Source organism: Symphalangus syndactylus, chromosome 8 (genome assembly GCF_028878055.3).
Source record: "Symphalangus syndactylus isolate Jambi chromosome 8, NHGRI_mSymSyn1-v2.1_pri, whole genome shotgun sequence".
NCBI lineage: Eukaryota > Metazoa > Chordata > Mammalia > Primates > Hylobatidae > Symphalangus > Symphalangus syndactylus.
Window position 1 is genome coordinate 127,473,959 of NC_072430.2, and position 23,087 is coordinate 127,497,045.

Consider the following 23,087-nt stretch of genomic DNA (forward strand, 5'->3'; position numbering starts at 1 on the left):
ACACATACCTTTCCACAGAGTACACTGAATCATGTTACGGGAAAGAATACGAGTAGGTGTTGACCTCAAGAACTACTAGATTCGGGGATCCAAATACCCATCTCTTTGCTGGGCTCCACTCTCTGCTTATTGGCCAGATGGCTTCTGAGAGAGAGTAGATATGAATTCAGTAAACTTGAAGCTTGGATATTCCAAATCAGTCTTTCAGGATACAGATGTAAAATGCCAGAGATGAACTCTAATTGGTCTTCCCTAGACCATCTGACCACCCTTTGAACCAATACCTACGGTAAAGGGAGAGGGGACGTTTTGATTGGTGGGTTGGTTTCTGTACCCACTTCTGTGGCTAATGTGGATGAGGTTTGATGTCCTGCAGTTCCACCAGAAACACACAGAATTGGGCTATTTTCCAAAGGTAAGAGATAGCTTTTAATATAAAAAGTAGGAGGGGGTTGCTGGGCAGACAATACAACCAGAGGTCCATGCTGGAGATAATCTTTTATAAATGATTGAATAGCTAGAATTTTGTTGTGATTACATAGATTAGAGTTTTGAAATTTTATGTATTCCCTAGGAGAGTGTGTTTGTCACATCACTACTCCTGATAAATGTGTCCTAACGTATTGACGGAAATTATTATTTTTTTGTTTTTGAGACGGAGTCTCTCTCTGTCGCCCAGGCTGGAGTGCAGTGGCGCAATCTCGGGCTCACTGCAAGCTCCGCCTCCCGGGTTCATGCCATTCTCCTGGCTCAGCCTCTCCGAGTAGCTGGGACTACAGGCGCCCGCCACCACGCCCGGCTAATTTTTTTGTATTTTTAGTAGAGACGGGGTTTCACCGTGGTCTCAATCTCCTGACCTCGTGATCCGCCCGCCTCGGCCTCCCAAAGTGCTGGGATTACAAGCGTGAGCCACCGCGCCCGGCCTGACGGAAATTGTTAATTTTTAGAGTTGCCTTAATAGTGGTAATAGGGAGGACTACGATGAGGTATCTCACCAAAACCAAAAAATTCTCACTAATTGTTAATTTGGTGGTTTTCTTTTTGTACTTGCTAAAAGTAGCTGATTCAGAAGTGGATAGATGAGAATTTGCGATTTTGTAGTTAAAATGAATGTGTGATGAATTACTTTGATTTTCTTGTATTAATCCCACTCATATAAAATGAGGCTGGGAAGCATGTGACTTTGTTGCATACTCATTGTCATCACTCAGTTTAGTTCCATGAGAGGGTGGGAGTAGGGAACATTGTCTTTAAGGTTAGGTGACACTTTGGAATAAACCTGGTTCTTTATTTTATTTTATTTTTAGACGGAGTCTCACTCTGTCGCCCAGGCTGGAGTGCAGTGGTGTGATCTCGGCTCAGTGTAACCTCTGCCTTCCGGGCTCAAGCCATTCTCCTGCCTCAGCCTCCCTAGTAGCTGGTATTACAGGCATGCACCACCATGCCCGGCTAATTTTTGTATTTTTAATAGAGATGGGGTTTCACCATGTTGGCCAGGCTGGTCTCGAACTCCTTACCTCAAGTGATCTACCTGCCGTGGCCTCTAAACTTGGTTCTTTAAAACAGCAAAACAGCTATATATATATATATATTTTTTTTTTTTTTTTTTTTTTTTCTTCTTAGCCCAGATGCTCAGGGGCTGGCAGGAGCTCCTGCTTTTTGGATGAGTAGCAAACAACCGGTATAAACATCAGGTCTGTCTTCCCACTGCTCTTCCCCCAGCCTTTCCTCCATCTACGTGCAGAAAGCTCCATGAGGTCCCTGTTCAGCATGCCAAGGCACTAGAAATCAGAGCTCCTGTATCTGTTCTCCGGGCCTGTCGTTTTCTTCTCTCTGTGCCTGGCTCTAAAGTAAGTGGCAAATATATCCACATTTGGTGGTAAAAGGAACTGACGATAACGTTGAGTCAGTGCTTCTCAAACCTTAATGTGCGCATGAGTCATTTAGCTAAACTCTTGTGAAAATGCAGATTCTGATTCAGTAGATCTGGGCATAGCTCCGCAGATCTGGGCTTGAGACTCTGCCTTTCTAGCAACTCCTAAGCATGGCTGCTACTGCTCCTGGTCCATGAAACACATTTTAAGTTAACAAAGCAGTAAAGTCACAGGGTTTCCCAAATTTTAAGTTAAAGCTGTTTTGTACCTAGGTGAGGTAAATAGGTACTTTCGTTAGACTTTTAGTTAATCCTTTGATAATTCCACAATTTATGCAAGTTTGGGAAATATGCTCTTAAGCAAAGTATGATGACATAATGAATACAAGATTGTTGTGGTTTAAAGATTACATAGAAAATATATAAAACAGATAAAATATACAACATATAAAATGTTTTCATATTTGTGCATGGGTTCTAGAAATGTTCCCCAAGATCATTAGAGATTCAATAAAAACAAGAATAAATTACTAGCAAGATGCATACTAATAACCTTTACAAGGAGTTTATTTTTAAAACATTGGTTGTGATGGCATGGTCTTGCTTCATTAAAAATTTCTAGTCTGGAAACAGTCCTTATAATGGTAAGAAAAATATAAATAATAAAAAGCTTTTCTTTTCTTTTGAGATGGTGTCTTGCTCTGTCACCCAGGCTGGAGTGCAGTGGCGCCATCTCAGCCCATTGCAACCTCCGCCTCCCAGGTTCAAGTGATTCTCCTGCCTCAGCCTCCCATGTAGCTGGGATTACAGGCACACACCACCAAACCCAGGTAATTTTCATATTTTTAGTAGAGACAGGGTTTCACCATGTTGGCCAGGCTGGTCTCCAACTCCTGACCTCAAGTAATCTGCCTGCCTCGGCCTCCCAAAGTGCTAGGATTACAGGTGTGAGCCACCGCACCTGGCTAATAAAGCTTTTCGATAGGCAAGATCTGAAAAAGCAAAAGAGAAAAATGAAAATGACTTATCTGTTTTGTCAGCACCTTTGCTGACAAATATTTTAAACATCCTTCCCCTCAAATGTACTAATTCAACAAACACACATTGAGTGCCCGTTACACATCAGGCACGGTGCTAGGTGCTGGGATACAGTGGTGAGTGAAACACACATACTTTCTTTTTTCATGCATCTTATAGTCCAGAACTGAGCTGATCAATACAGTAGCCCCTAGCCATATGTGGTGATTGAGCACTTGAAAGGTGGCTAGTCCAAATTGAGATGTGTTGTAAATATAAAATAAACATGAGATTTAAAGGACTACCCCCAAAAACCTCACTAATAAGTTTTATATTGATTACAAGTTGAAATGATAATATTTTGGACATCTTGAGTTACACAAAATATATTACTAAAATTAATGTCAGTTGTTTTCTTTTCTTTCTTTGTTTTTTTTTTTAGAGGCGGGAGTCTCTCTATGTTGCCCAGGCTGGTCTTGAACTCCTGGGCTCAAGCAATCCACCCACTTTAGCCTCCCAAAGTGCTCAGATTACAGCATCACGCCCGACCCTTTTTACTTTTTAATGTGCTATCAGAACATTTTAAATTACATACTTATCTCCTATTCCATCTCCAATGAATGGTGCAGGTCTACAGCAGTTGGCTAGTGAGTCTCAAACTTTCTTGTGTCTATAAATCAACCTGAAAATCTTGTGAAAATGCAGATCTGGGTTACATAGGCCTGGGCGGGGCCTGAGATTCTGCAGTTTTAATATGCTTCTAGATGATGCTAATGCTGCTGTTCCATGCAGCACACTTTGACTACCAAGGAGCTAGAAGATTTATGAAGATTAAATGTGGAATGAAATATGTGATTAAGGGCTAGGCATGGTGGCTCACACCTGTAATCCCACCACTTTGGGAGGTTGAGGCAGGCGGATCACTTGAGGCCAGGAGTTTGAGACCAGCCTGGCCAACATGGCAAAACCCCATCTCTACTAAAAATGCAAAAATTAGCTGCCCATGGTGGTACATGCCTGTAATCCCAGCTACTTGGGAGGATGAGGCACAAGGAGAATTGCTTGAACCCGGGAGGCAGAGGTTGCAGTGAGCCGAGATGGTGCCACTGTACTCTAGCTTGGGTGACAGAGTGAGATCCTGTATCAAAACAAACAAACAAACAAACAAAAAACTATCCCTCTGAAATATTAATAAGAAAAAACACATAGGAATAATCTCGTTGTAAAAAGAATAACAAACTGAAAACAACACAGAAGAAATCACTGAAGTATATGTAGCATGAGGATAGTTTTTCAGTTAAACTTTTAAGAAACAGTTTGATGTCTTGTGAGATATTTAAATGTTTAGCCAACATTGGTGTTTGTACCCCTCTGAAAGTGTGCATGTATGCACGGTTTTCATAGTTGAATTCAACAACTGTGTATTGAGGGAGACATTGCACCAATCACCACATTGGATGGATCTTAGGGATAAAGAAATGAAAGTGATGTGCTCCTTGTTCTCAAACAGCTTATCACTGTGTTACAGAAGGAAATAAATACAACTGATAGTAATACAGCACAAGAAGTACTAAGCTCAGGGTGGTGCCATCTGCTATTTTGTTCCACTTCACCTTTCTACCGATAACTGTATTTTTCCTGTGGCGAATTCACACCTGTCTCCCCAGCCACATTCCCTCTCTGTTTTGGGGTGTGGATGGCTGAACTCCACCCTCCCTAGAATCCCGTGGTGGAGCAAGTGAATTAGGCTGGGACAGACAGAAAGATTGAGTGAGGGCCGGGCGTGGTGGCTTATGCCTCTAATCCCAGCACTTTGGGAGGCCAAGGCAGGTGGATCACGAGGTCAGGAGATCGAGACCATCTTGGCCAACATGGTGAAACCCCGTCTCTACTAAAATAAAAAAAACTAGCTGGGCATGGTGGTGTGTGCCTGTAGTCCCAGCTACTTGGGAGACTGAGGCAAGGGAATCGCTTGAACCTGGGAAGGGGAGGTTGCAGCGAGCTGAGATTGTGCCACTGCACTCCAGCCTGGTGAGAAAGTGAGACTCCACCTCAAAGAGAGAGAGAAAAAAAAGATTGAGTGAGGAGGGACACATAATCTCTCAAGAGAAGTAAGATTTTTGGGAAGGGACTCTGAATTTCCAGTGCGATAGGAGTCTGAAGGGACTTCTATCCATCTTGCTGCCATGGGGACCTCAGGCTGGAGCAAACACCAACACCAACACCAAGGAGACTGACCTATGGAACAGACAGACAAAACTGTTCTTTCTGATTTTTTTTTTGAGACAGAGTTTTGCTCTTGTTGCACAAGCTGTAGTACAATGGCAGGATCTTGGCTCACTGCAACCTCTGCCTCCTGGGTTCAAGTGATTCTCCTGCCTCAGCCTCCCGAGTAGCTGGGATTACAGGCATGCGCCACCACGCCTGGCTAATTTTTTATATTCTTATTAGAAACAGGGTTTCACCATGTTAGCTATGGCTGGTCTCGAACTCCTGACCTCAAGTGATCAGTCCACCTTGGCCTCCCAAAGTGCTGGGATTACAGGCCTGAGCCACTGTGCCTGTTCTCTCTTTCTGATATTTTTGAGCCTGGTCTCAAGTTTTCCCTGAAGGCAGATATACTCCAGAGCTGTTTAATTTTGTAAGCCAATAAATTCCATTGGCTTAAGCAAGTCTAATTTACATTTTCTGTTCCTTGTAACCTAAGGAGACCTAGATAACATGTTACCTAAACAATAGATAACTGATAACATAGCTAATAACTGAGAACATGATACCTAACCAATAGCATAAACAAAACAGAGAGAATGGGACACGTAATTTTGCATGGGAGCCTCACAGACCACTTGATATTTGAGTTCAGTGCCTAATAGACCTGTAGATGATGAGACTGTATTCCTTGTTACATTTATGGATTCTGCAAATAGGGCAGGATTCCTAAAAATGTCAGGCCCAGTCCACAGGATACAAGAATATGTTCCTAATCTCTGGGAGAGGCTCTCGAAAGGTGGAGGAATCTTGTTCGCACTGTAAATATCAGCCACTTCCTCATTGGAGCTTAAATGTCACCTCTCCGATTTATCTTCACTGACCTCCCTACCCAAAATTGTCTCTATTCCTTTTTCCTGAGTCATCCTGTTTAAATGTCTGAAGAGCACTTTGATTCAGTATTTGTCTTTTAAAATAATATTGTTTGCCGGGCGTGGTGGCTCATGCCTGCAATCCCAGCACTTTGGGAGGCCGAGGTGGGTGGATCATGAGGTCGGGAGATCGAGACCATCCTGGCTAACACAGTGAAACCCCATCTTTACTAAAAATACAAAAATTAGCTGGGCATGGTGGCGGGTGTTTGCAGTCCCAGCTACTCGGGAGGCTGAGGCAGGAGAATGGCATGAACCCGGGAGGCAGAGCTTACAGTGAGCCGAGATCGGGCCACTGCACTCCAGCCTCCGCGACAGTGCGAGACTCCATCTCAAAAAACAATAATAATAATAATAATAATAATGTTTACTATTTTTATTTATCTATCATAATGGTTTTATCTTAGAATACAAAATCTTTAAGGGTCAGGACCTCTTCAGTTTCCCTAAGTGCTATATCTGCAGTGTCTAGCATTCTTGTTGTCTGGTGGCACTTACATTTTGTTGAATTGATTAATTAGAGCATTAAATCCAGGCTTGACTTCCAAATATTTTCATTGATATAGAGAAGCCACAGCAATTCTAGAGAAAAGAGAAGTAAGTTCAGTAAGGAACTTCAAAAGAAATTAATATGAATGCTTTTGGAGAACACTTAGGAACTATTTATGTATTTCACAATTATGTAAAGGCTCTTTATTAGAAAAATGTAAAAAAAAAAAAAACAACTGCTCTGTATTGTCACAAACTTCTAAATCAAAGGGAGAAACAAAGAAGAAGACTTTCACTGGCCCTAAAGAAGAACTTGAACTATCTGCAGGTTCCAGGAAGTAGTATTTTCAGCACCCAACATATTGTGCCTTTCTTCAGCTACCCTACCTTGATCAAGAGGGCAGAGACTGTTGGTTGCTTACCCAGTAACTCTTCTCCCCTTCATTGTTAGTAACAGAACCCTGATTTTATTTCAGATGCCATTGTGTGCTTCTAAGAGATTGCATGTTCCGGCTTCCTTAGTATGTGGTGATATTCTAATCAATGTGATGTAAGATGAGGTGTTGTGTTGAAAAAAAAAAAAAACTCTTTAAAGGAATTACTAGTAATTGCATCCCTTTTGCATTGTCCTCTTCTTTCTTTCTGATGCCTGGAACACAGGTGTGATGGCTAAAGCTCCAGCAGCCATTTTATGACTTTGGATATAGACATCAGATGCTAGTAAGTCACACACGGAGACTGGAAGAACAAAAAGAGAGAAGCATCTTGGGTTGGGTGCCTGATGATTTCATGGAGTTTCCATACTGGCCTTAGATTACCAAGTTCCAGATTCCTTTTATGTAAAATAAAAATCCTTATGTATTTTAGCTACTATTATTTTGCATTCTTAGTTACATACAACCAAACTTAATTCTAATGATCTTGGTTTTCTCTTTTTAATCAAATATATAAAGTCTATATTATAAAAGATCTTAAGAAATAATAGAGAAACAGCTATTTTGGAGAGAAAATATTATTTCAGAAACTGCCTGAATTCAGTGTTCTTTACACATATACTTATAAAATGGAAAGGCCCAAATAAATGGATAAATTGCAGGGAAGCTTTAGTAAGTATAACATAAAAGATTTTATATGCAGAGTCTCATACATAGAATGGCAAACAAACAAGTCCAACAATAGATTCAAAGAGACTTCTACACACATAAGAGTGTGTTGCTCATAAATGTCCACTTCCTTAACTGGGAATTATTATCAATCAAAATGAAACAGGAATAAGAAAGTATGCATTGTTACTTTAAAAAGAATGCATTTTTAGGATATTTTAATGAAATTCTGATGTATAAGGGCTGGGAATAGACCCTTTTAATATATTTTACAATTGTCAGGTCCTTGGTTAAAATCTGGGTATTCTATTTTATTCTCCAAATGATGAAAAGGGGAAAAGTGCACTAAAAATAATCAAAGGGATAGAAAATAGGTCATTTGGCAAAGACTTTTTTTTTAAAAAAAAGATTTGTCTACAAACAAATGGAAAAACATTCTGTGCTCATGGGTTGGAAGAATCAATATTGTTAAAATGGCCGTACTGCCCAAAGCAATCTACAGATTCAGTGCTATTACTATCAAACTACCAATGTCATTTTTCACAGAACTATAAAAAACTAGTCTAAAATTCACGTGGAACCAAAAAAGAGCCCAAATAATTAAAAGAATCCTAAACAAAACCAACAAGGCTGAAAGCATCACTTTATCCAACTTCAAACTACACTACAAGGCTACAGTAATGAAACCATCATGATACTGGTACAAAAAAAAGACACATAGACCAATGGAACAGAATAGAGAACCCAAACATAAAGCCACACATCTATAATCATCTGATCTTTGACAAAGTTGGCAAAAATAGGCAATGGGGAAAGGACTCCCTAGTCACTAAATGGTGCTGGGATAACTGGCCATCTATATGCAGAAAAATGAAACTGGACCCCTACTTATCACCATAGGCAAAAATTAATCAAGATAAATTAACAACTTAAATGTAAGACCTCAAGCTATAAAAATCCTAGAAGAAAATCTACGAAATACCATTTTGGACATCAGTCTTGACAAATGATTTATGGCTAAGTCCTCTAATCAATTGCAACAAAAACAAAAATTAACAAGTGGGATCTAATTAAACAAAAAAGCATCTGCACAGTAAAAGAAACTATCAACAGAGTAAACAGACAACCTACAGAATGGGAGTACTTGCAAACCATACATCCAAAAAGGTCTAATATTCCGAGTCTGTAAAGAACTTAAAAAATATTACAAGCAAAAGACAATCCCATTAGAAAGTGGGCAAAGTCTGTGAACAGACACTTCTGAAGAAAAGGCACACAAGCGGCCAAAAAGCGTATGAAAAAATGTTCATCATCACCAATCATTAGAGAAATGCAAATCAAAACCACAATGAAATACCATCTCATATCAGTCAGAATGACTATTAAAAAGTCAAAAAATAACAGATGCTGGCAGGGCTGCAGAGAAAAGGGAAAGCTTTCATGCTGTTGGTGGGAATGTAAATTAGTTCAGCCACTGTGGAAAGCAGTTTGGAGATTTCTCAAAGAACTAAAAATGGACATAAAGAAGAGAACAACAGACACCGAGGATTATAGGAGGTGTGAGGGAGAGGACAAGGGTTGAAAAACTACCTGTTGGATACTGTGCTCATTACCTGGGTGACAGGTGCAATTATACCCCAAACCTCAGCATTACACAATATACCCTTGTAACAAACCTGAACGTGAATCTAAAATAAAAGTTAGAAAAAAAAGTTTTGTCTACCTTGGAAATAAAAAGAAGACAAAGTATTTCATGCATGTGAAGTGTTATTAAAGAAGGCTAGTCAGTTTTTAATCATTAAAGTAGAACAGAATCAAATGACCTTAGGTTGAAGAAATTGCTTATTGATAGTGTTGACAAAATCTGGTGTCATTGAAGGCGGCAGAAGAATCTCAGTTCCTAGAGATCTTTAGAAATCTTGGAGGGGATGTAGGAGACATCCCATTGTGATGTTTCTCCCCATGATCAACCATGAGCCTCTCTCCTGAAGCTGAGAGCCTGTGTTGAAAAGAAGGACTTCCTAGAAAGACGGAGTGATGTTTGGCCACAGAAACTCTTAGAATTCTTCTCCTGATTCTTTCTTTGAAATTCAGTCACTGGAAAATTCCTTGAAATATATTCCTGGCTGGGCGCGGTGGCTCACGCCTCTAATCCCAGCACTTTGGGAGGCCGAGGCAGGCAGATCACCTGAGGTCTGGAGTTCGAGACCAGCCTGACCAACATGGTGAAACCCTGTCTCTACTAAAAATACAAAATTAGCCGGGCCTTGTGGCACATGCCTGTAATTCCAGCTACTCGGGAGGCTGAGGCAGGAGAATTGCTTGAACCCAGGAGGCGGAGGTTGCGGTGAGCCAAGATCGTGCCATTGCCCTCCAGCCTGGGCAACAAGAGCAAAATTCCATCTCAAAAAAATATATCTATATACACAACATGTGTGTGTATATATATATAATATACATATATTCCAGTTTTTTAACATAAGGAGAAACGGCAGCCACTGTTTTTCATTTTTATTTTTTATTATTTTTGAGACAGAGTCTTGCTCTGTTGGGCAGGCTGGAGTGCAATGGCTTGATCTTGGCTCACCGCAACCTCCGCCTCCTAGGTTCAAGCAATTCTCCTGCCTCAGCCTCCCAAGTAGCTGGGATTACAGGCATGCACTACCACGCCCGGCTAATTTTTGTATTTTTAGTAGAGACAGGGTTTCACCATGTTGGCCAGGCTGGTCTCGAACTCTTGATCTCAAATGTTATACCTGCCTCGGTCTCCCAAAGTGCTGGCATTACAGGCATGAGCCACCACACCCAGCCTAGCAGCCACTGTTGATTGTCCACTTGTAGCAGAGGTTTTGGGTGCCCTGCACACATCCCCTTAGCATTCCCATGTCTAGGATGTGCTGATGACACCTGTGACACCTCAGTGCCTCTACCAGTGCCTAAGCCAGTGATTTGTCCTTTCTGGGATAGATTTGTAACCTCGGTGTGAGTTTGCTTTTCCTGCCCACTGACCCTTGCCAGTACCACAATCCGAGGGCTCACAAAATGTCTGATTTGCCATCACAGAATCCTGCACAGCATCGTTCTGGGAGTGAGGGCCCACTTTATGGCAGAGGAGCAGCAATGAGCATGTGACAGTGGACCTACGGGTCCTACCAAGTGCCTCATGTCTGAGAAGTGCCACCCGATGGAACACTTAGAGTCTCGTTAAAAACCCAGTAAAGGAGCCAGCTTGAGGATGATATTCTATTGGAGTGGGGCCTTGTCCTTCAAAATGTGGCATATATAGTACTTTGAACCAAAGGTCAAATGTTACTGTGTCCCCAGTAGCTAGAATACCCTCCCCAAACCCTAGTAGATGATCTATGATTGAGATAGATTTATCAGGGTAATTTCATTTGCCAGTGATGGGTTTAGGGGAAATGAGTTGAGTGCATCTTGGAAAGATGTAGCTGTTCAATAAACCCATACTGATGCGGGAGAAACTGCTTTTCTCTTCTGGCTTTAGACGTGTTGTGTAAGATAACATTTGGAGCAGTGGCAGCCATCTTATCACAATGAAGAGAGGGACAACATAGAGACTGAGAATGGTAGAGTGAGCAAAGAGACAGGAGGAGCTGGGTCTTTGATGACACCATTGAGCCTTTAAAGCAGCCCTGGGGCTGGGCACGGTGGCTCACACCTGTAATTGCAGCACTTTGGGAGGCTGAAGTGAGCTGATCACCTGAGGTCAGGAGCTCAAGACCAGCCTGGCCACCATGGCAAAACCTCATCTCTACAAAAAATACAAAAATCAGCTGGGCATGGTGGTGCACACCTGCAGTCCCAGCTACTTGGGAGGCTGAGGCAGGAAAATTGCTTGAGCCCGGGAGGCGAAGGTTGCATTGAGCCGAGACCGTGCCACTGCATTCCAGCATTCCAGCATTCCAGCCTGGGAGATGGGAATAAACCCTTTCTCAAAACAAATAAGCAAATGAACAAACAACCCCCCCCCCAAAAAAAAAAAAAAACAAAAAAACAAAAAGCAGCCATGGAACTGTTTCCTCTGGACATTTTGTTAAGTGAAATAACAGATGGTTTTATCATTTAAGCCACTTTAGTCCAAAATGGGTAATTTCAGGTGATACTCATGGCAGATGTTGCTAGTTAGGCTTTCCCACATTTATCCCTTCCCATGCTTTCCTTTGTGCTGATAGTGACTCCTTTCCATTCCAGAAGCCCAAAATGCCTCTCTAACACTTTCCCAGCCTCCTTTACAGATAAGATATGGATGTGTGACTCAGTTCCCGTCAGTGAGATTTGTGGAGGGGTCTGTTGTGAGCCTTCTGAGAAAGGATGTCCTTCTTAATAAAAAGTGGCATTTAGGGAACATGCCCCTATTCTTTGGCCAGATGCTGTTGTGTGTTCATGTGATACTTGAAACTGTGGCTGCCATCTGTGACTATGAGTGGACAATCTAAGGATGAAACCAATATGCTGAGAATGACACAGCGAATGATAGGGAAAACTCAGGTCCTCAATGACATGCAGAGTCCTGAACTCACCTTGGATTTGCCCTGTCTCTTTAGTTCTTTTAATGTGACATAATAAATGTCTTTTTTTTTTTTTTTTTTTTGAGACAGGGTCTTGCTCTATCGCCCAGGCTGGAGTGCACTGGCACGATCATAGCTCACTGCAGCATCAAACTCCTGGGCTCAAGCAACCCTCCTGCCTCAGCCTCCTAAGTGATTGGTACTACAGGCATGAGCCACTGTGCCTGACTAATTTTTGTATTTTTAAATATTTATTTACTTATTTATTTTGAGATGGAGTCTCTCTCTGTCACCAGGCTGGAGTGCAATGGCGCGATCTCGGCTCACTGCAACCTCTGCCTCCCAGGTTCAAGCAATTCTCCTGCCTCAGCCTCCCAAGTAACTGGGACTATAGGCTTGCACCACCACGCCCAGCTAATTTTTGTATTTTTAGTAGAGACGGGGTTTCACCATGTTGGCCAGGATGGTCTCGATCTCTTGACCTTGTGATCTGCCTGCCTCGGCCTCCCAAAGTGCTGGGATTACAGGTGTGAGCCACTGTGCCTGGCCTATTTTTTTAAAGATGGGGCGGCTCTGCATTGCCCAGGCTGGTCTTAAACTCCTGGCCTCAAGCAAACCTCCCACCTCAGCTTCCCAGAGTGTTGGGATTACAAGCATGAACCACTGCACCCAGACAATAAATGTCATTTTAAAAACTGCTTTTTGTTGAATGTTCTGCTTCTCGAAGCCAGAGTCATCTGAACTCATACAGTATCATATGCCACCTTAACTCCTGCCTTCTGCCCCCAAAATTCACCAGAAGTGAAGGAACTAAAAGATTTCTGTTAAAATTTTAAACATCAGCTGGTCTTGGTATTGTACTATAATGATTATGGAAAGTGCTCACAGTATTTTATTATATAGTCACAGACTATTTCTGCCACCCTTCACATGAAACAGATCATTAGGTATTCATGAGAATTACGAAGACATCTCTTCTCAATGTCCCTGTTATTTGGACAAATAACAAAACTATAAAAGGAACTGCTGTACTCCTATAGATGTTTTCATTCATTTGGACATAATAGTTTCTGAATTTAATTTTTATAAAAAGAAGGAAAATATAGCCAAATTCTATAATTCTCAAAAGCTTTCAATAAAAATATATTGAAAACTTTTCAAGAGAAAATCAATTGTACACATGATTTTTTTAATTAAAAAATAAAAAAATGTAGAAAGTAGAAATACTACAGGCATACCTGGTTTTACTGCGCTTTGCTTTATTATTATGTTTTTTACAAATTGGAGGTGTATTAGTCTGTTCTCACACTGCTAATAAAGATATACCTAAGACTGGGTAATTTATGAAGAAAAAGAGGTGGCCGGGCACAGTGGCTCACACCTGTAATCCCAGCACTTTAGGAGACTGAGGCAGGTGGATCACGAGATCAGGAGTTTGAGACCAGCCTGACCAACATGATGAAACCCTGTCTCTACTAAAAATGCAAAAATTAGCTGGGTGTGGTGGCATGTGCCTGTAATCTCAGCTACTCAGAGGCTGAGGCAGGAAAATCGCTTGAACCCAGGAGGCAGAGATTGCAATGAGCCGGGATCACGCCCCAATCCCAGTCCCCAGCCTCTCCCTCTTCTTGAGCCTCCCTATCCCCTGAGACACAGGGATATTGAAATTAGGCCAGTTAATAACCCTACAATGGCCTCTAGGTGTTCAAGTGAAAGGAAGAGTCACACGTCTCTCACTTTAAATCAAAAGATAGAAATGATTATGCCTAGTGAGGAAAGCATGTTCAAAAGCCCAGACAGCCTGAAAGCTAGGCTTCGTGTGCCAAGCCATTAGCCAAGGTGTGAACGCAAAGGAAAAGTTCTTGAGGAACATTAAAAGTGCTACTCTAGTGAATGCATAAGAAAGCTAGTTAGCCTTAATGATGATATGGAGACACTTTTAGTGGTCTGGATATAAGATCAAACCAGCCGTAACATTCTCTTAAAGCGAAGTTTATTCCAGAGCAAGACGTAGCTCTCTTGGATTCTGTGAAGGCTGAGAGAGATGAAGAAGCTGCAGAAGAAAAGTTTGATGCTAGCAGAGTTTGGTTCATGAGGTTTAAGAAAAGAAGCCATCTCTATAACATAAAAGAAGTGCAAGATGAAGCAGCAAGTGCTGATGCAGAAGCTGCAGCAAGTTATCTGGAAGATCTGGCTAGGATTGTTGATGAAGGTGGCTACGCTGAACAATGGATTTTCAAGGTAGACAAACAATCTTTTATTGCAAGAAGATGACATCTAAGACTTTCACAGGTAGAGAGGAGAAGTCAATGAATGGCTTCAAAGCTTCAAAGGACAGGCTGATTTACTTGTAAGGGGCTATTGCAGCTGGTGATTTTAAGTTGAAGCCAATGCTTATTCACCATTCTGAAAATCCTAGGGCCCTTAAGAATTGCTCTAAATTTACCCTGCTTGTGCTCTATAAATGAAATAACAAAGCCTAGATGACAGCTCGTCTGTTTTCGGCATGGTTTATTGAACAGTTTCAGCGCATTTTTGGGAGTATTGTTCAGAAGATAAGATTAGTTTCAAAATATTATTACTATTGACAATGCACCTGGTCACCCAAGAAGTCTGATGAAACTGTACAGAGATTAATGTTATTTTCACGCCTGCTAACACAACATTCATTCTGCAGCCCATGGATCAAGGAGCAGTTTTGATTTTCAAGTCATTTAAGAAATTTCATGGGGCTATGGCTGCCATAGTGATTCCTCTGATAGACCTGGGCAAAGTAAATTGAAAACTTTCTGGAAAGGATTCACCATTCTAGATCCCACTAAGGACATTCACAATTCATGGGAGGAGGTCAAAATATTGACATAACAGGAGTTTGGAAGAAGCTGATTCCAACCCTCACGGTTTACTTGGAAGGGTTTGAGACTTCAGTGGAGGAAATACCTGCAGATACGTTAGAAATAGCAAGATAACTAGAATTAGAAGTGGAGACTGAAGATATGTCTGAATTGCTGTGTCTCATGATAAAACTCGAACGGATGAAGAGTTGCTTCGTATGGATAAACAAAGTGGTCTTTCGAGATGGAATCTCTTCCTGGTGTAGATGCTGTGAACACCGTTAAAATGACAAGAAAGGATTTAGAATATTACATAAACTTAGTGGATAAAGCAGTGGCAAGATTTGAGAGGCTTTTTATTTTTTATTTTTTTGAGATGGAGTCTCGCTTTGTTGCCCAGGCTGGAGTGCAGTGGCACGATCTCAGCTCACCACAACCTCTGCCTCCCAGGTTCAAGCGATTCTCCTGCCTCAGCCTCCTGAGTAGCTGGGACTCCAGGTGCACGCCACCATGCCCAGCTAATTTTTGTAGTTTTAGTAGAGACGGGGTTTCACTATGTTGGCCAGGCTGGTCTCGAACTCCTGACCTCGTCATCTGCCTGCCGCGGCCTCCCAAAGTGTTGGGATTACAGGCGTGAGCCATCGTGCTCGGCGATTTGAGATAATTGACTTCAATTCTGAAAGAAGTTTTACAGTGGGTAAAATGCTGTGAAGCAGCATTGCATGCTACAGAGAAATTGTGAAAGGAAGAGTCAACCTATGGTGCAAACTTCATTGTTGCCTATTTTAAGGGATGGTTACAGCCATCCCCACCTTCAGCAACCATCATCCTGATCAGTTAGCCCCCATCAACCCTGAGGTGAGACCCTCCTCCAGCAAAAAAGATTACAACTTGCTGAAGACTCAGGTGATCCCTAGCATTTTTTTTGCAATAAAGTATTTTTAAATTAAGATATGTACATTGTTTGTTAAATATAATGCTATTGCACACTTTATAGTATGAACATAATTTTTTTTTTTTTTTTTTTGAGATGGAGTTCACTCTTGTTGCCCAGGCTGGAGTGCAATGGCACTATCTCTGCTCACTGCAACCTTCGCCTCCCAGGTTCAAGCGATATCCTGTCTCAGTCTCCCGAGTAGTTGGGATTACAGGTGCATGCCACCACACCTGGCTAATTTTTGTATTTTTAGGTGAGACAGGGTTTCATCATATTGGTCAGGCTGGTCTCGAACTCCTGACCTCAGGTGATCGCCTGCCTCGGCTTCCCAAAGTGCTGGGATTATAGGAGTGAGCCACAGCGCCCGGCGAACATAACTTTTATATTTACTGGGAAACCAAACAATTCATGTGACTCACTTAATTTTGATATTCCCTTTAAGTGTCAGTGGTCTGGAACCAAACCCACAGTATCTCTGAAGTATCTCTGTGTATTTCTACTTAGCTTAAGCGTTAAACAGCAAACAAGATGAGAATTTAGAATTTAAATTCCCAGGACTATTTTCTTTTAAATATAAGTCCATATCCATAATATATATTCCATAATATAGAGATAATGAAGAAATATATTGTTGGAATTCTTCTAGTCTGTTTTAGGCTTATGGACAGATAAAAAGGTTCAATATTAGTTTTCTTCTTTCGGAAGAAAACCAATATTTTCAAGAGGATTTCGTGGTTCTAGAAGTACTACTTCTAAAGCCTGCTTCTCTGCAGAGCTGCGAATGTCTTTTCAGATAAGAAATTCTGCATTCCACTTATCTTCAGGATGTATCCTTTGTTAAGATTTCAACAGATTAATGAGCAACTGAGCTGCCATATTTCGAAATGGGATAACAGTTTGCCTGAGTCAGGTATCCATCCCTTTAGGTTCTCAATTGGCCCTAGGCCCACGGTGAGTGAGCTCTCTTTGCTTGGTGTATCATTGCTCCACCTAGTTCAAGTTCTGGCGGCTTCCTGATTTTGAGATTCTCTTGGGAAATGAGCCCCTGCTTTAGCCTGAGGCTGGCTCAGGAAGGCAACCTTTCACCTACTTAAGGAAAAGTTCACAGGCAATCTAAACAATATGTTGGGTTAAAAAAAGAGACCAATCCTACTATTGACTGGGTTAGTGAAAATCTTCTCTCTTATAGTACATGTAGTTGTACTACCTACACTGGATGCTTTCTTTCTTTTCCTTGTTTAGTGTCTAAAAGGAGAAACAATGGCAAACTCCTTAAAATACAGAACCACTGTGGATTCCTAAGAACGTTCAAAAACAATAATTTGGAGTAAACTTTATTTTTTGAAAAGAAATAGCAAATTTGCATGGTGAGTGCATTTAGGGGAAAACGGGTTATATGCTAGGTCAAGTGAGGCCAAAACAAGAGAAATGATAATGGATAAGCTTTGAGTTTTTGAGGCTCTTCTTGCCCCAAGCAGTTCCAAAAGCCATTTTATTTGGCAGGATTTGACAGCAATTTCTGCAAGAACAGGATAACTAATCCAGTTGAAAACGAAAAAGAATATGCATACTATTTCATAATTTATATTGAAATTTATACATTACAGCAATAATTGTGCGTCTGTAATTTTTTTTTTTTTTTGGTGGCGGGGGGAGTGTTTTTTCCTGGAGGGACGGAGCTCCTGCAGACCCTATTGGGCTAGCCTCTCCTCCCACGTCGCTGCCGCAGATCCCCGCTCCCCTCCCCCACCCGCAGTCCGTCCCTCCCGGTCGACCCCGCCCCCGCCCCGCGCAGACTGCAGCCAGGTCCGGTCCGCGGCGGCTCCGCGGAATGACCCGTAGTAACCTCGCCCCGCCCCGGGCCGCCAGCGCCGCGCTTCCCGGACCGAATTCGATAGGCCCAGCCCCGCACGCGCCACCGCTCGCGGGCCAATGGGCGGCAGCCTCTCTGCATATGCAACGAGTGCCGGCCGGGGGTAAGCGTCCCCGGCGGTTCCGCTCAACAGACGCTGCTGTGCCGGCGCCGGGCTGCGACACTGCAGTGGTCGACGCGGCCGGGGCCGGGACAAGGAGGCGTCAGACGGGGTCGCAGACGTTCGTCCCCTCGCAGTGTGGCTCCGACAGCTGCGCCAGGATCCCTGGGCGGCGGCGCTGGGCGTGAACGCTCTGGGGCTCAGCCAGGCCTGCGCGGGCCCGAGGCTGGAGGAACCCGGACTCCGGCGTAGCGGTGAGTGCGGCGCGGGTTGCGGGAGCGGCGGGAGCCGGTTGGCGGCGCGGCCTCCGCGTGCGGTTCGGCTGGGCCCGAGGGGCGCCCCAGCCTCGGGGCCCGGGACCCGGACGTCGGTGCCGCACCTGGTCTCTGGGTGTGCGCGCGGGCGGCCGGCGCGGCGCCAGGAGCAGCGGCGCGCAGGGTGGGAGGCGGCCCGCTGGGGTCCCGGAATCGGCTGACGTGAGGCCTCGGCCCTGAGCCCACGCGAGCCGGGAGCTGCAGCACGAACGCGTGGGGCGGCGCTGACCGGGCCGGGAGGATGCACTGCGTGCCTCCCGGCGCTGTGGGGCGGGGTGGGGAGCCCAGCCCCTTGAACTAAGGGGGCTCTGCCGCGGTCCCAGCAGTGCGGTGTCCGTGGGAGGAGACTCAGCCCTGCGATTTCGGAAAACCCTTGATAGGCGGGGCGGGAGGGGCTGTTGCTGCGTGGGGTGAGAAGAAACTGGGTGCGTGAGGTGGGTCGACCTTGGTGATTGGTTCTGGACACTATCGTGGTGGTGGGAATGGGATTAAGACTGATGTTTGGGGTTGAGAGTTGCAGGTTTGCTTTTTCCCAAGTGCGTTTTAATGACAACACTGGTGATAGGTTGGGTAACTGCTTACTACCAGCAATCTTGTGGGATAGGTGTTATCAGGCTCGTTTCACAGATGAGGAGCCCGAGGCACAGGTTTTCAAATGGTTTGCACAGGAAGTCTGATACTAGAAAGTGTGCTCTAAGCTGTTGTATAAAAGGCCCCTCAAAAATGAAAAGGCTGGAGGAATGTCTTTAAAATTATGCGGAAGCTAGAAAGGCAATAGGCTTTGTGAACGAAATTATAGCTGAAAAGAATGACAAATAGCTGACATTTATTGAGTTTTTATTACATGCCACGCACTGTTTGGAGAGCTTTATGTACAGTGTCTTTACACTGTCAACAGTCTTCTGAGGTGGGGGTTATTCCCATTTTACAGCGGGAGAAACTGCAGATTGGACGTATTAGCTTGCCTCAGATCTCAGCTAGTAAGAAGCTGGGATTCAGACAGGCCTGTGTAAATCCAGAGCTCTTAAATCTAACCACTATATTTTGCTGCCTCTCCTTGGTTGCTGGCCGAATAGTTTCCACAGTGGATTTTAGTCTGGGTGGCCAGGAGAGTTGTAGTTTGATGATACCTTCTTTCATGATCATCAACCTATTTGGTTTCCCCAAATTAGTTCTGAGAGTTAAGGGCGCTGTTGAGTTGCTCCTGGAAGTGTATTAGAAGGGTATTATAGGGGAGAGGTGGTGTGACATGGGAATCTTTTGCACAGACTTGATTTGTTTTCTGGCATTTTTCTGGGCAGTTCCTCACACTTGGGGATGAGTAAGCCTTCTCTTATAATTCTCGCATGCGTTTTCTCTCTAGACTTCTGGTTTCTCTTTTGTGTAAAAAGTATTGATTTTGTAGGATGACATTGGGTGTGGGGCAGAGTGGTCCATTGGACCTAAGGGTCAAGGTGACAAGTCACCTCTTATCTTTGGATCTCAGTTACTGAATTTGTAAGGCTAAAGCTTAAATATTCTGAGAGTCTAGAATGTTCTCCTTGAAGGAAGAAAGGAAGAATGGGAGAAATGAAGGACGCACAAATTATGAGGGGAAAATGATCCTCTGTCTGGTTTGGGGTGAGGGTCAGGTCTTAAAGCCTCAAGGTCTGTTTCATTTGCATATGTGTTTCCCTGCTGTTTGGTTGCAGTTAAGTGATTGTTTCGTTCCTTATTTGATTAATTGCCTCACCTAGAGCCATTTAATTTTTGTGGTATGTCAGGCACCTTATTAGGTGCTGGGAATAAAGCAGTGAATAGAGGCAAAAATAGACAAGATAGCAAATGGTCGTACAAACGGATAGGTGGTTGCAAGTTTGATAGGTACGATGAAGGAAAAGTATTGTGTGAATGAGGATTGTGAGCAAGATTGTGACGTAGGTGGAAATCTAGTCTAGGGAGCTGTTTTTTGAATTGATGTGAGATTTTGCTAGGGGACGGTCTCGAAATCTGAGCCTGCAATTATGTACATAATGCGAGAGTTTGGGAAGTTGTGAGCAACAATAATTCTTTTCATTTCACAGTGTCTTTCATACTCAGAATGTCATCCCAGCTCTCATTGCAAGATACGAAAATGAGACAGGCAACTTTACAAGTTGTCATTCTGTCTGCCTTCAGGGTACTTAAAGCTTAAATAGTCCTCTAATACTTTCTCCCACTCAAGATAAACTGTAAGGGGGAGTAAGACTCTTACATATGAGATTTGGGCTTGAATATGGGATTTAGATTTTTTTTTTTTAGGAAAGCTAGGCCAAGGGTGATAGGCTTTTAAAATAAGGAGCATCATAATTAATCAAAAGTATTCATTGTAGCATACGCTTCACAGGGTCATTTAACTTAAAAGTCTCATCATCTTAGGAGATCATTTTTTGATGGCTGGATTGAGAAATATAGATTGTTAAAAATACATAAATGTCTCAGTTGAACATGTATGAAGGCAATACAAATAATACATTGCAATATATTTACTTAATGGCCATCTGCATGCAAAACACCGTCCTAGGGATACCATGTGGAATAAATAAAAAAGATGAACTTGCCAAAGTTCCTGCTTTCAAAGAGATTTCAGTTAATGTATACTAATTCTCAAAATTTTTTTTTTTCTCAAAGTGCTGGCATATGTTGGCTCATTTGATCCTTCTAAGAACCATATGTGATAAACAGAAATACTGAGAAAATGGAGATATAAAATTGTCAGGATATGGTGATAAATAGTAAATGGAGTGGGAGAAAGAGGTGTTAAGTGATTACTAGGTTTCAGACCTATGCAACTAAAGAGGTATGTGTGCTATTCACTGAGCTGGGGCTTACTGGTAGAGAACTAGGTTCTGAATATGGGAAGAGCATGACTTCAGTTTTGGAAGTGTTCAGTTGGAGCTGCCTTTGAGGCCTTTATTGAGGTACTGGTTTTGTGCTCAGAATTGGGGTGGCCATTTACCGTTTTGAAGCCCTCCATGTAGAGGCAAGAGCTCAAACCATGGGTATGGGTGAGATTGCCTGTGGGGAGGCTGTAGAATAAGAAGAGAGGGAGGCCTGGGATGGAGCTGGGCAGAGGAGGTTGAGCTTGCCAAGGAGACAAGAGTGGCCAGGAAGGTCAGAGGACAGCCAGAAACAGATGTTCCTGCGGGGCGATGAGTCAGTACTGTGGAATGCTCCTATGAGAGAAGAATTGAGAACCATCATTAGATTTAGCAACATGGAGGTCACTGGTGACCTTTGAAAGAGATGCTGATCTGCAGGTAGGGGTGGGATGGGGAGCAGTGGGAGGTGAGGAAAATGGAGACAGCAACTGTTTGCAATAGGTTTGATTTCAGCATGTTTAAATGCTGATGGGAAGGCTCAGTGGAGAGGGAGTGGTTGAATATAGACTAGAAAAGGGTTTGTGCAGAGTTCCTAAAAGGATGGGGCTGGGATGGGACCCAAAGTACAACTGAGGCCTGTATCTTTGCTGGGAGGAGGGGACACCTCTTCCACAGTAACAGAATACAGGCCTGTAACTTACGGAGTCCTAAGCAAATGCCAAAAAATTGTCAGGAACTGTTTAATTTCTAAAAATTAGCCCAATTTTAGTTGACTCATGACATAGTCTTTTAGAAAACTTTGTCGCAAGAGCATTGTGTGATTGATTTAAAATGTGGCTCAGTCTTAATTTCATCCACCTCAGTAGAGTATATATTTTCATCTGACTTTTGATTGTAATTTATTTCTGAAAAAAGAGACATTGTAAATGTTAAATCCTGTGATGCCTTCCTTGCATGTTTATTTTTGGTTTCTTTTTTTTTTTTGAGACGGAGTCTCGCTCTGTTGCCCAGGCTGGAGTGCAGTGGCGCAATCTCGGCACACTGCAAGCTCCGCCTCCCGGGTTCACGCCATTCTCCTGCCTCAGCCTCTCCGAGTAGCTGGGACTACAGGCGCCCGCCACCACGCCCGGCTAACTTTTTTTTGTATTTTTAGTAGAGACGGGGTTTCACCGTGGTCTCGATCTCCTGACCTCGTGATCCACCCGCCTCGGCCTCCCAAAGTGCTGGGATTACAAGCGTGAGCCACCGCGCCCGGCCTATTTTTGGTTTCATTAGAAAAAAAGCTTTCAGACTTCTGTTTTCCTGTTTCTGTTTTCCTGACATCATAGGTGCCTTAATTCTTTTAATTTAAAGTTTAGCTTCTGTTATTATTGGAATATGTTTACTTACATATTTTTAATGTTTCCCATTTTGAAGGATAAAGAATTGGATGATTCAGTAGTTTCTACTGATCTGCTAATTTTTGTTTAGAATTGAAGATACTTAAATAACCAATCTTTTGGATAAGTGGCCTCCAAATACAGCTTTCTGCTTGTTTGTGAAGCTATTTATTATTAAGGATTCATTCATTCATGTATTTATTTAGTGTCTGTTTTGCAAGGTACTCGGAATTTGTAAATGATTGAGCGAGTTACTGCTCTTAAGGAGCTCACAGTTCACCACAGGAAAGAGGTGTGTGAGCAAATTACAGCATGGTGCAACAGAAGAAGGCATATGAGCAAATATATTACAGGATGGTATAGTCACTGCAGCAGTGGAATCTGCTAGGAAATAGAGAAAAAGTGCAGAGCAGGCACAGAGTAGGGAAGGAAAAAGGGAGACTTCTCCGTGGAGATGGTAACTGAACTAGGTTTTCCAAGATGAACTGGAGTTTTGCCAGGTCAACAGGGAGCCAGGAAATAGAATGTTTTACCTTTATTTTGGATCCCGTGTGTGTGTGTGCGTGTGTGCATGTGTGTATGTGTGTATGTATACACAGATGTGTACGCATTGGAGATGTTATAACACCACCAAAGAATATTGTTAGAAAAATTAAAAA

At 42.8% G+C, this 23,087-nt stretch overlaps 1 protein-coding gene across 3 annotated transcripts in view; it reads left to right on the forward strand.

Annotated features, from left to right (window-relative positions):
- The first annotated feature begins 17,760 nt into the window (after positions 1-17,760).
- ACSL3 (acyl-CoA synthetase long chain family member 3) overlaps positions 17,761-23,087 on the forward strand; it is an 82,390-nt gene continuing 77,063 nt past the window's right edge. For 2 of the 3 annotated variants that reach the window (XM_055290781.2, XM_055290780.2), the window contains exon 1: positions 17,761-18,149. The gene's annotated coding sequence lies outside the window, so the exon portion shown is untranslated. The remainder of the gene's footprint in view (positions 18,150-23,087) is intronic. The other variant, XM_063645729.1, reaches the window with a different exon arrangement.